A 14,182-nucleotide genomic window follows, 5' to 3' on the forward strand; every position below is an offset into this window, starting at 1 on the left:
GCTGTGTATACTCTCCTGGTGGGATTGTTCATCCATATTCATGAAGACGGGAGAATCTGAGGTTTGCTAGGTTGTCAGTACGTTAATCTCAGATACCTCTCTCTACCTCTCTCTCTCTGTCTGCCTTTCTCCTGTGATAGATTAGAGAGATCAGATGTGAGGTAATGTAATAAACAGCTGCGATGGGCTGTCATGTCTGTATAATCCCTCTGGAAACAATTGGACTTTATGTGACACACAGACAACAAAAGTTGATTGAGTGAATGCAACAAAGAGACCCATTTGATAAAGCCCTTGAATGTTTTCTACTTTATGTCATATGATATCATTTTGTCAGCAAGTTTTCATGAAGTACAACAGGTCTACCTGTTGTGTGTCTCAAAAGAAAGTTTTGGAATTCTAAACATTTATGTTTGACGTTCAAAACCCATGGGTGCCAACTTTGAAATTGACAAACAGGAGAAAGGGAACAGAGACAAAAAACAAATTGGAAAACTTGTTTGACGTATACATGTGTCAACAAGAACTCTAATAGTTTGCGGCAATCAATGAAACAAGCAGTTATGAAAAACAAACAGAACATAATTGGAGAGTGGCACTTTATTACAATTTATGGCCTTAACTGCAGCCTTTTTAGTGTTCCTGTGGGATGGGACCATACATACAGGATTAGAGATACAGGAAGAGAAATAAGCAGATGTTTGTAATAGATGCAAAAATTTGTCATGGCTGGGTAAAGTGGAAAAGACTGAGGGAGAAAAAATATCAAGAGACAGATGCGAAAGAAAGACAAAGACAGCGGTAGAGAAAGCGATGGAGAGATCACTCACCTTTTACCTCCATCCACCGGTTCTTCTCTTTCTCCATCCCTGGGTCCCTCCGTCCTGCTGACAGAAATACATTAACTGTGACACGCTCGCCTTGAAGTTCCTCCCTCAGCAGCTGCTGTCTCAAACACTTTATTGAGTTATCGAACAGAGAATATATATGACAAATGGAGTCAACAAACTGGGCTTTGGTTTACATCCCTATCCAAACACTCTGTGTTTACTCTAGGAAATCAAAGTATAAATCTGTTCCTAGCCCATGTGCAGATCAATAATCTGCTTCAGATACCTTCAGGTGTCCGTCAACAAACACATGAGTCATATTGCATTGAGCACTATAACTCTTCCTCCCCTTTTAGCAACTCATTGCAAAACCAAAGCTTTGTGTTGTTAACCAAGTGACCCCTTTGTCATTTGCACATGCACAGGTGGCATGAATTGTAGAAGCCTGTCCTCTCAGATAAACCTCCAGGAGTCACAGATTACGGCTAAATAAGAGGTGCTGAGTGACTCAGGATGTCAAAGAAGGTGGAGAACATGTAAGTTATTGCGTTGTCAGGATGGTAAATGTATGTCAGCAAATATTTATTGCATTGGTCTTTGTGTTTGTCTTTTCAGTGGTAGCACAAGAAGGGTTAACACAAGGACCAGTGACTGTTCATCAGAGTAGGTCAGAAACCCTTGAGACACACACATCTGCCAGACTCGTTCAGAGGCTCATCCTCCCTCAGGCTGTATGGACGTCTGTCAGCACAGTCCCCCCGGTACTTCCTCTGTCCAGGGGTGAAAGGAAAGGATGAGAGTGGGAGATATGAAGGTCTGACCGGAGGGAGAAAGGAAGTTGTTGATTTTTCAAATATCAGTTGACAGCTACATCTCCTGACTGTTTACAGAATCTAATTTTGGAAGTCTATGTGTTCTTGTACATCGCTGTGTGTGTGTGTGTGTGTGTGTGTGTGTGTGTGTGTGTACGCGCATGTTTTTACAGTTCATGTTCTATATGCATACAATACTTTACTGTGTGTATAAATGCGATGAGTGCAGCTAAATGGGCGGTAAGAGCTCTCTCTGTGTCACTGGATGAGTCAGCATGTTGTTTACTGAAGTTGTTGTTGGAGCAACAACAGAGCCTTACCCTCTGAGTCCCAGTGTGCCTCATTAGCTGCTGCCATTTCAGCTCTTGTTCCCTTGTTAATCACCTCAGTCGATCACCTCTGTGCAATCAGTTAAATTTAGTGATTAAGTGGTGAAAGCTGAAAAATGCAGCTAGTGCAGCGTAGATTTAGGCGGTTAGAGAAAGAAGCATATGCACGCAACCAAAGAGTGAGGGTTTAGATAAGAGAATAGATGTAGAGCAGCAGTTAGATTAAAGCCTGTGTGTGTTTCCTTCTCAAAGTGACATACTGTTACTGTAAATTTTCTTCTTACAGGCTTTGAATGCTGCTGAAATTCCTTAGTTATAATAAAAGATGTAAACTTTCTCTGAGATTGCCTGATGAGAGAAAATAATCTTGTTTCAAGCATCATATTTGGTACACTGGTTGTGTTTTGTGTGTTAAATCTGAATTTGCATGGCAACTACTGTGAAATAAATAAATGTGAAGGATTAAAGAGTACAATATTTCATTCTGAAATGTGGTGGCGTAGAGATATACGTCGGAATACTCCCTATTTGTATGCATCAAGTCTGCTACGCTGCAAATCTTTCGCTTCCAAAGGTACATGAGGACCAGTCTTCATACAAAAAAACTCAGTGAAAATAACACCATTAATTGTAGAAAGTGCTTGGACCTGCAAAAAGTGCAAGAGCATTAAGAAACCACTTAACTACAGCATTGACAGCACGGGTAATGAGTTACATTCCACCGCTGGTTGCAATCAAGTCACACTAAAGTGTCTTTTAAGAAGAAACCCATCCTTAACTGCTGTGGAGGCCTTGACCCTGATTGTAAAAACTGTAAAAATGAGGAACAAGAAAGGAATTTCACTCCAACATTTTTGCGTCAGAGATGAATGCCGGCATGATTGTTCCTCACAGCAAAAAGGTCCTTGGTTTTAACCGTTTCTTTTGTTGTTGTTGTTTTTTACATACAGAAGTCCAACACATCCTCTGGTATGATATTACTTTGTTGTCACTTTGCCATTCGTGTATTGTAGTAAACACCTGTTTCCAGAAATGCACTTGTTTTTGAAGGGTGTTCACCAGTCACATGAATACTGATGTTCAGTAGATGCTCAGATTTTGTATGTGTGCTGGCTGGCACATGGGTTCACAGATAGTGGCTTTAATGAGCATCGTTCCGTCTCAGTCTAATATGACCTTGTTGTTTTCTGCCTTGTTCCATTTGGAAATTGCATTATTATTCAATAAAAAGTCAGTCTAATATACTGTTTATGAATACACATATAATTTTCTCAATAAGTAGGCCACATGGGCGTAATGATAAAGGAAAGTGAAATGAGACTGCATAACAACCATCTCAAAGTCAATGAATTGTTGTCAGTCTAATGTATCACCATCTGAACCCATTATGTGTGACAAGCGAGATACAAAACTGTCAAGAATATTTCCAGGCACCTGAAATCTTGTTGGTTTATATTAATTTGCTTTGCTTACCATTTCACGTCAAAGCAACATGACATTTAATCATTCATGTTCAGATAGCTTTTTTAAGTTAATTTTGTCATCTCACTGGAAATAAGTAAACATTACTGACACTCGGTTAAAGGTGAACCAAATAAATTCATTAAGGCCAATTCTTTGTGTCAACTTTCATATTATCATTAGACCAAAAGCTCAGACAGGCTATGGGATGCCTGCAATCAACATGCTGCAAGAATACAGGAAATCATGAAAATGGTTCACTAAAGTACTAAAGTAGTTATAAGTACTCTATGTGTTCCCTTTACATCTCATGAAATTATTCTCTTAAGCCTTTTTCAACATTGTTTGTTCTTAAGACTTTTGTTTTCAAAGCTGATGGATTCGCTCTCCATTATCTAAATTGAATTTGTTCTGTTTATCAAACCTGTATGCTCTTTTTTATCTATCCAGGTAAACACCTCTCTTTGTAGTACCATACACTTTTTTATCCTCAACAGTTATCTCTTATGTATGGCCACGTGCCGTCTCGTTCAAGGGCAGTCCACTCACCTGCGCTTCATCCTTGAGTGTAGATTCCCCCCGGTGAGTGGCGCTGACCTCAGTGCAAATGCAGATGAGCATGTGGCTGGTGCCAACTCAAGATCAAGACCTTTGCTCCCTTTGGTTCAAACATGAGGGGTTATTTTAGCACCTACAGTTGTTGTGTTGTTTTTCTCCAGGATGAAAATATGTTTATAAGTTGTCTGCCTCTCATCTGTCTTCTATCAGCACCCTGTCAGTCACTGGATGGATGCAGCAGTTCACATAAGTCACACTGACCTTCACAAAAAGAGCTGTAGGAACACTGCTGCATACCAATGTCCATATATGTTGTTGCTCTGAGATGTAAATTAATGTATTCAGGAGGGTATTCTGAATTTTGATGTCTTTTCCATAGATTCTGTTAAGTTGTTATGATTTGGAACATATTTATTTACTTGTGTTGCTATATTTTCAGTACAATGTGAGACAGATTATAATGCAAGATTTTCCACTATGATCTTAGTTTTTTAGGGACATATTGGAGGTTAGATCTGGTTAAATCTAATGGTGCTACTACACTGACTTAGATAGTCTCATTTAGAGACCCTGTATCCACAGCAGTATCAGGAGTACTGACAACAGGACTTGTGACAAGCAGAGGTTACGTTCATTTCCCCACTGTTGCTGAGCATTTCTTCCACACCACATCAGCTCCATTACACTCAGCGGTATGCATGTCATCCGCTAATTGTGCACACTAACCTTTAACAGCACAATGTGATAATGGTGGGTTTAATGTCACATTCTCACTTATTGAGGGCAGATAGGGTAATCATGTGGGATTTACAGAAAAGATTAAGTGGAATAATTATACCATGCAGAATTGTGAGTAACACAAGGCTGATTGGGAAGGTGGACGCCAAAGCTGACAATGCACATATAATTTCTGAGTGTCAAAAGTCCCGTTTGATTACAGGTGAAAAGCAATGTAAAGAAAAAACATTAATTTTGCTGCCATGTCCCCCAGTCACTGCCAATAAAGATATGCTTACTTGTAGACATGTTGACTTTAAAAATGTTTGTAAAATCTTACACAGCCCTGGTTGTTAAGTGACTACCGTATTAGATGATGGAAGTCAGTGCAAATGTCTCAGAGGATTATGTTTTCTTTTCTCCTTACTGCCAAAAAGCAGGAGTGTAAACAGTCACTCTAAGAACAGCTGAGCTTCTTTGCATATTCCTTCATGTTACTTCAGTGTGCCCCAGGAAATCAGCAACCACTGTCAGTTACATGTGCGCTGCCACAAGTTCATTATTCTGTGGGTTTTATTTGACTGAATCTGCAAGATAATCTGCAAAAAGAAATTGTTCGAAAAGGCAGTTAAATGTCTTCATTCTTTTTCTTCTACAGGCGGGCATAATCTCACGACTAGTTTCTGAGCTGTAATTTTAGAATCCTTTTAACTCTCTGCCAGTAGTAGTCTTTGACACGTCTGTGGAACTGATCACTTTCAATTTGTCATTCAGTAAATGATTTTTCTTTTTCATTTCATTATAATGGAGTATAATATAATCAGATATATTTTCCCAACCTGTTTTCAACAGTTAATGGATAAATGTATAGATTTGTGAATAAAATAGAGACAAAAAGTTCAGCAGCATGGCTCAGCACTGCAGTACAAACTTTTCCTTCTTTTGTGGACCTAATGTCCTTCTTTATGTGGGTTTGCTCAGGGTGAAGTCTTGAATTTCTTTGGAGTTGCAAACAGGTGAATACAAACTCTAAATTGCTCCTGTGATAAGTGTTTATGTGTGAGCTCAGCAGTTGGCTAATGAAGTGTCGAGGGTGCTTTTTGCAAGATGATAAGCAACTACAGGAAGTGGATGAATGGTTACACACATCCATATACATAAAAGGGACGATAGAAGAGGGTGAGAACTTTATGTTTTCCTTGCAGTTTAACCATGGAGGTTGGTCACTGACACCTCAGTAAGAGAGACAGGTATAAATTACTCTTACGACTGGGATGTAGTGAAAAATAGAAAAGAGGGGTGAATAACTTAAGCCTGGACTGGTATAGAAAAGAAAGAGGAGTTGAATGAGGAGAAGAAGAGTGGAAAATGTGCCTGCTGAGGCGTAAAATTAGCAATTACATTGGGTGTCATCAGTAATGACTATTTCAGTCCAGATATAGGGGGTTAATGTCCAACAGTGAGACTGTAATTCAGCCGTTACACCTGTGTTCAATCAGCCGGTCAGGGGAGGCTGTGATGGAGCATAACCCGGCTCAAATATCACACCTATGCACCGATAAGGCAAGATGGCCGCCATCTGCTGCAAAAGCTTTCAGAGGCAATTTATTTTTTAAGACCCATATGCTGACCTTGGTTGTGAAAGAAAAATTTTTTGTATAAAACCACTAGCAAGTTTTACCCCTTTGTGTGTGTGTGGGGGGGGGGGCATGTCTGGTGTGGATCCTACTAAATCAATCCTTTCTGAATTCAGTTTGCTTATTGCTTATTTTTCTGACGTGACTATCCAAACCTTGTGGAGAATAATCCCGCAAGGTTTCTGGAAACTGACATCTTCATTTTCACATTACACCACCACCACCTTCATGTCTGGCAAATCTGTCTACCAAAATAGTCCTGCTCATTTGGTTTGATTATTCTGCAGTGCTCATAAAAAATAACCATCTGTCCTTGGTTTCCAGAGGAAGCGCTTTTTAAAATCCCTATGCTTTCATTCATCACCATGATGTCACATCTATCACTGTGGCGACGGGAATACAAATGAGGTGGATGCGCACTCAGTGGCCCGCTGTAAATAATTTACTGTTTTGTTTTATTGGAAACAGAGACACAACATTATTTTCTGCTAGGACTCCCCTTGGCCAAGGTCTGCAGACACATTCATCCAGGATGCACCGTATAGAGAAAGTTAAATCTCATTTTTATGTGTCTTTATTATGCATTATCACTCTAACCATTAAGGAGGCCTCTCTCATGGCCTGGACACACACTGGGGTGCTGTTAGTGAGATGACTTGATGGATCACAGCTCCTCAAAGCCATATGGTGAAAGCCTGGAAGTATCATGATGAATTAGTTATGTTTTTAGAAGCCATGTTCCGTTTTCTCTTTTTTGTCATGATGAATTACACATTATATTGTAGACACGGGAACACTGACACAAGGATACCCACAAAAAACACATACATGGTTACAGATATGGTTATGCACAGACACATTTATGCAAACACCCAGCTTCCGCCCTTTCCATCACCCTTCATCACCCTCCCCTGTCCCCTGTACTATAAGTCACTCAATTTCTATTCAAGCTGAATTTAAAAACAGTCCTTGGCAGAGCAAGCATCCGGCAATTTAAAGTGCAACTTTGAACGTTAATCCTAGTGCACCAGTTCACTGACAGTGCTGATTATAAAAGCTTTAATTGCTAGCTTTAATTACCCAAGCATCGCCACCAGAGTGACAGTTTTAAAACTCTCCACTTTCTGCACCTTTAAACTTGCCAGCCAGTCGTAATCCTGTTGTGAGGGTGACATAGTGGAATTGGCTGAAGCCATGGTCTGCAGTTACTTTTCAACAGTGCACAAACCATCTAATCAAACCTTATGAACTAAAGCTCACTCCGATCCATGAGACTGGCAATATACTTCTTATATGTACCCAGGGGTCACGTTAACCAAATATTCTCCATCGTTGACTAAATTTTTTTAAACAATATAGCAAAAATCTGACGGCCTTGCATCAATTTGATGGATTAAGACTAAGGGCAATCTACCCTAACTAAAGTAATTCACATGCAACCCTGTCAATAACCACACGTAGACCACCTGTAGCAGACCCCCTGTCCAGTTGGTGGTGAGTGTGTGCATATTAATTAGCTAGGAGCCTTTTTTTTATCTCACATACATGACCTCATTGTCTGACTGGCTTTACCCTCACGTGGGTAAGCTACATTGATACATAGCCTTGCTATCGCAAAATGTCACTGCAGCTGAGTGTCCCAAGTTTTTTAAGAAACCCTATTAACTGTGATGTGTTCGATTTTTACGACCCTGCCTGTCAAAGTGATGGACAACAAGAAAGTCTAATGTAACTTCTGTACATCCATTTTTTTTTCTTATTTTCTAGTCTTTAAAGCTGAACAAATTGATGTTTTTATATTAAAAATTGGTCAAAGGGTAATGTGAAATGTGTAACTCCTAGGTAGGGTTGGGCATTGGCCACAAATTTACCATCGGACGATGTCTACAATGAAATTTCATGAACTTGGCAGACTACTACGTTACAAGTCGCGGACACGGTGGATATTTTAAAAGCATGGACCAAGTAAAGCAGCAGTGAACACACAGAGTGCGGATGTTGGTTTTGATCATTTTTATAGCCAACGTCATCAACAAGCCAGCAGCAGATAACAGATCGAATGTGGAAAACTCTGGGGAAAAAATGAGTTCTGTGTCTTTTGGGTTAGTTTATAAAACATACTACTAATTGAAAAAGTCAGGGGAGCAGAGAGAGACAGAGAAAGGCGGGACAAGCGTGTGTGTTTGCAGTGAGAGACCAGAGATGTGAGTGTGTGTGAGTGAGGGGAGAAGAAAAGTCCAAGGCAGGTGCAAAGCGGATATATTTAAAAATAATGGTGGTGGGGACTAAAACCTGTTTTCACAGTGTGGTATAATGCAAAAAATGTTGATGTTATTTTTTTTTTTCAATTACGACGCCGGCTCAACATTTTGATGTCTGTCAGCCATCGCTGATGGACGATGGTATCGTCTATCTGCCCAACCCTACTCCCAGGGACAAACACACAGATCAACTGAAGTTCAACTCTGAAGTTCCCCTCAGTTTTACAGAGCATTTCAGCACCTTTCACCTTATTATTTTTGTTTCACAACCTACAATTAATCTTTCTGTTCAGTCTCACAACACTCACTAATCCTTTTCCAACTGCAACAGGCAGCTGTTTTCAAAGAAAACTCCAAGAAACAGCTCCAATAAACCATGTATTCTAACTAGCCAGCACCAAATGGCAGACAGTGAGGGTTAGCAACTAGCTGGTGAACAAAGTGGAGCATTTAGCTGCTAAAGAGTCTGGCATTTCCCTCAGGAGTTGGTGGAGACCAAAACAGAGCTAAAAGTAGAATGAATATTGGACTTACATTCGTCAGGTGGTTGATAATGTCTCTTCATGCCTGTTGGATGTGTTAATATGCACTGTTTTGATATATTAACTGTTCAAGGTGATAATATGGTAGTGTCATGTTTCAATATGTTGAATATCAATCAGTGCAGGTTTAGAACAACAGCAGATTTTCTAGAAACAATTTCTTTCTCTATGTCCAGTCTGCTTGCCATACAATTTGTGAATCCACTTAAGCAAATACTAAACAAAAAGCTTTCAATGTTCACTGGCCCGCTGAGGCCTCACACAGTGAAGCATCAGTACCTCAGCGCTGTGGCTCCATTTCCTCTTGCTTCTTTGGCCCATTCGGCCAAGTGCTTCTGACATATCTCGTTCCCTCTTTTGCCCAAAGCAGCCACTACACCAGATCTATCCACCCGAAGAAAATCAATTTGTCTACCTCAGACGCATGCTGCACATTCGTCACTTTAAGCTCTGGCTCGCTTGTTCATTTACAGAGAAGACTTCAACTGGCCTTAAGCGTGTGGAGGAAGTGGACTGTTGTCAGTGAGCTAAAGAGCAATTTAAGAAAAGATGACCAGACCAAACCTCAGCTGACAGGCAACACAAGTGAATCAACAATCATACATACATACAGTTCATTTAAACTCCAGTGAGTGTTTTTGTATGTTCAGAAAAAATACATACTTAGGTAAAGTTGCATGCAACGTTTTATATTACGGGGCATGAGAATGCCCCGTAATATAAAACATAACTGCAGTAAGATGTCTGTGAACTCCATGACTCACAGTGGACTCACTCACAGTGGACTCTTGCTACTGCAAAACATTTTGCAAGGAGTGCTAGTGTGCAGCTCAATCCCAATTGATTTATTTTGCCATCGATCATTTCTATTTGGGTTTAGATATAGTGTTGTCATGGGTGTTATCTTTCACAAAGATTTGTATTATTATGTTACAACTTGTTATTTCATTGTCTACCACAGTCTAACAAAATTTGACAGGCGAGCAAGTGCAAAGTCGTGAAACTTTTGTGATACATTTAAAATTTTGTTCAATGTGACAACTTTTTAAAGCTGTTTCAAGAATAAGATGAGATGTAGTATCCAGAGGGGCAGCTTTGAAATGCATTTACCACAGATTTTGCAACTGAAATCTGTAACTTTTTATTCAATTATTTTTTATCAGGAGTGTTTTTTCAGAATTTAGTTCCTACTCTAAAATTGCAGAACTACACAGACACTGGCAATTTTCAAGATAAGATACGATGTTCCTTTATGGATCTTAAGGGGAAAATTCAAATTGGCACAGCAGCACAGGGGAATGTAGTGCATAGTTAAAAACTAAATGCTATAAATTAGAATCGGTAATCGTCTGGATCAAATATATAAAACATATACACATTATGTCCAAATCAAAAAACTGTCTATGAGCAGAGATTTTGGGAACTTTGGCATAGTAGAGTCTGATGGCAGATAGCAAAATAAGCCACCTAGGTTTGAAACATGTTGTCGACACTTGTGAAACACTTGAAGCTGGCATTGTCAACAAAAGAAAAGGTCTCTCAAGCTCTCATTGTTTTGACTATTAACATTGATGTGACACTGGAGCACATATACTTCTAGTCACCAGTCAACAAGCAAGCCCTTTTATAACCTTGTAACCTTTAGTCTAACTGCTTAATATGTTGGATTTGTAGCTGTTAATAGACACATAATTAATGTTTATTGCAAATAAGGAGATAATGTGTTTTTGAAAAGGCATGTTCCTTTGAGTCATGATTGTCATACAATTGTAATTTGATATGGAGGATAATTAATTAAGTTAGAGTGTCATTAAAATATTTAATTTTATTGTTCTGCTGTGCCATCTAATTCACAATTTGTGTTCACATTGATTAAAGTTACCACAGAGGTAAAAACATGTCACTTCAAGTTAGCTTTTTATGACATTTATTTGTGCAAAATAGTCTGTACATCAAGTCCTAATTAATGCAACAACAAATTCATGTTTAGGCTAATCAGTGCCATTTTAAAACGTCACAATGAAGCAATCATCACACATTGGGTTGCTTAAAAATCCAGTGTGAGATATTGTTTGTGTAGACGAAAGAGAATAACAATACATCATTCCCCAAGGGTTTTTTCAGATCTGACTGGTGTCAAAAAATATTGCAGACAGGATCCATCCCTCCCTAATTTCACTGTGAAGACTGACCACAACTACTTTCTCTGACCGCACCTGGACTTCGACTTGAAGCACATGATGACCTTACAGACCAGATGCCCTGTTTCTCTGTTTTAGAGGGTTTTTACAACAGATCTATATTAAAAAGAGCATTATGTAGTGTCTAATATTGGGCATAAACCTGAGCCACAGAAGCTACATTTAAGGGGTGGATAATGATGATTATAATGTGGCTGTTTATTGGCAGCATTATTGCTGACTGACATGTGGAGAATAATGAAAGCTTTGCTTGATGTCTCTCTCTGAAACCTCTTTATGAAAATCTACAGCTATTGTTAATGATGATGAGAAGTGTAATGAGAGAAGAGTGAATCGGAGTCATGCAAGGATGTGATATGTGCTTGACTTAATTTGAATGTGCTCAGGCCCTTCTACAGTGATACAAAGTGACATCTTCTTGTGGGTGGGAACAGTGCACTCTTGAATTGACACAGTCACCAGTTGAATGTTAATGATAACTGCAGATAGTTTTAAGGAGGGGTGCTTGATATGAGCTGCATCAGCTGCGTGTAGAAGCGGGGATCATCAAATCGGTGTTGTAGTTGCATGTGGTCTTGGATAATTCGGCGAAGGCATACAGCATTACGGCTGTGAAAAAGCAGATAAAATCCTATTTGACAAATGGAGCATAGCAGGCACAATGTGACATTGGCATCACCACAGTTAAGACATCGTCTCACAGCTTAAGCCATGCTCTAAATATGAAGTCTTAACTAAATCTCTCAGCTTATCTGATAGCAGACACTTCAGGGAAAGTGCTGTGGCTATGAGTTTTCATCCCCACTGTCACTGATTTGTTTGGGCCACCTTTGCTGCTGACACTAACACTGTCCTCTCCTCTCCTTTCCTCTCCTCTCCTGTCCTCTTTCCTTCTCTCCATCCATATTACCATGGTCCACTGCTCCCCATCTCCTGTGGGGATTAGGAGGCTAAACATAGGGAGAGGCTCAGTAGCATATGGGAGACGGTTCCTTCTCGGATCGTAAATTCGTCCATGATTGAGGGGAGTAATGCGCCAGGCCCCTACTGGGCAAGTAGGAGTTCCAAGGCACCATACCAGGCAAAATGCCCTCAAACTGACATTAAAGTGACCTTGAGTGGGACTTAGTGTGTCAGCGCTCTTGCTGGAACATGATGATAAGGCTCCAGATTAACAGTTGCGACAAGGAGGGATGAAACCGTTTTTCTGCAATACGGGAGATTACTGTAAGAAAGAGTTGATGCAAGATGCACATGTGCTCATGCACACATTCACATGCACGGTAAAGCATCTATTTTCATGTGATTTATTTGGGGTTATAATATATTCTATTCATCACTGGCACACCATTTATGCTAGGTGAAGAATGAAGATAGAATTTGGTGAAAGATGGTTTAATCTGCCTAATGCAAAAACACCATTAAAGGCTTCCCTCAACATGTCGCCCGAGGCCAGAAGTTTAACTTTATATTTCTCTCATTAACAGTTTGTAGAAGATCATCAAAGACGAAAGTCTGGCGAGGCTGTTATAAAAAGTAAGAGATATTAGAGGAAATTGATATTACAAAGAAATCAGTCATTTTATTCTGTACCTTTACTCAGTGGCTCCCAGCCTTTTATGTCAGTGGTGAAATGTAACAAGTACTGTACTTAAGTATGAATTCAACATACTTTCACTTCACTTTATATTTTATGTCACCTTATACTTGTACTCCCCTACGCAATCTTTCAGAATACATTTTTTCACACCCTTCCTGTTCAGTAAAAACAATGTATGTAAAAATTTGGTGATTAAATCCCAATTCCGTGGGATCAGCTAGAAATGCATTGTCACAAAGCCGAAAACAGGGCTGTTTGTCTGTGCTCATGAAAAATTATCTTTTTGGAGACACGTTGTTCTCACAGGACTCACAGACTTTGATGATTTTATATAATATGATGCATTGCTGTAGCTGAAACTACCCAACAGCATATAAAGTAGTTAGCTCAACCTTAAATGTTTACATACACAAATGCAACAAACACATTAATGCATGTCAATGCTGTAATAGTAATTCAAAACCATCATATGTAACACTAAAAAACTGTCAGGGACCCTTTTTCTTTATTATATTGCATTTCTGTCAATAGATTCTCCTAAATATTACTCACTGGACCTTTAAGTAAAGGATCTGAATGCTTCTTCCACCACTGATGCGTGTGACCCCTTGGTATAAAGCATTATCTACTTGTGACCCCTTGTCATGTGTCTACAATAATAATGAACACATTTTCTCTTCCAAGACTGGCTAACTTTTAATACAACAAAAACAACAAAACAAAACAAAACAAAAGCGTATTTCTTATTTCCTTCGTTAATATCTTGTGACCCCTATGGTGCCCCAAACCTCAGAGTGTGAAGGGATGCCAGACTATGTACTAACAAAAAAACCCACAATATGAAGCTATAGCATTCTGAGATGAATCTTGTCCTTTGCTCTTTTCTTACTTGATGGAGATGGACCCAGACTTATCAGACTTTTGCTCTGTCAACAGAAAAACATAGACGTTTCATGTTCCGCATGAAAATATTACTAGATTACTGTTAAAGCTCTCTGGCTTAATCAATAGTATAATTATTACACTTACCAAAAATATTTAGTCATATTGGCAATGATTGAACTGAGATATTTTAATCAGTGAAAATGGGGACTCATCTGGCTAAGGCTGTGGATAGGCGTACAGTGAATAACTATAGATGAAGCAAAGAGTAAAGGACATGGGTGGTCTCATTAAGCATACATGATGTTTATAGTTAGGCTATGAATTAAATGAACACAGGCACTGTTTACCA

Source organism: Micropterus dolomieu, linkage group LG21 (genome assembly GCF_021292245.1).
Source record: "Micropterus dolomieu isolate WLL.071019.BEF.003 ecotype Adirondacks linkage group LG21, ASM2129224v1, whole genome shotgun sequence".
NCBI classification, from domain to species: domain Eukaryota; kingdom Metazoa; phylum Chordata; class Actinopteri; order Centrarchiformes; family Centrarchidae; genus Micropterus; species Micropterus dolomieu.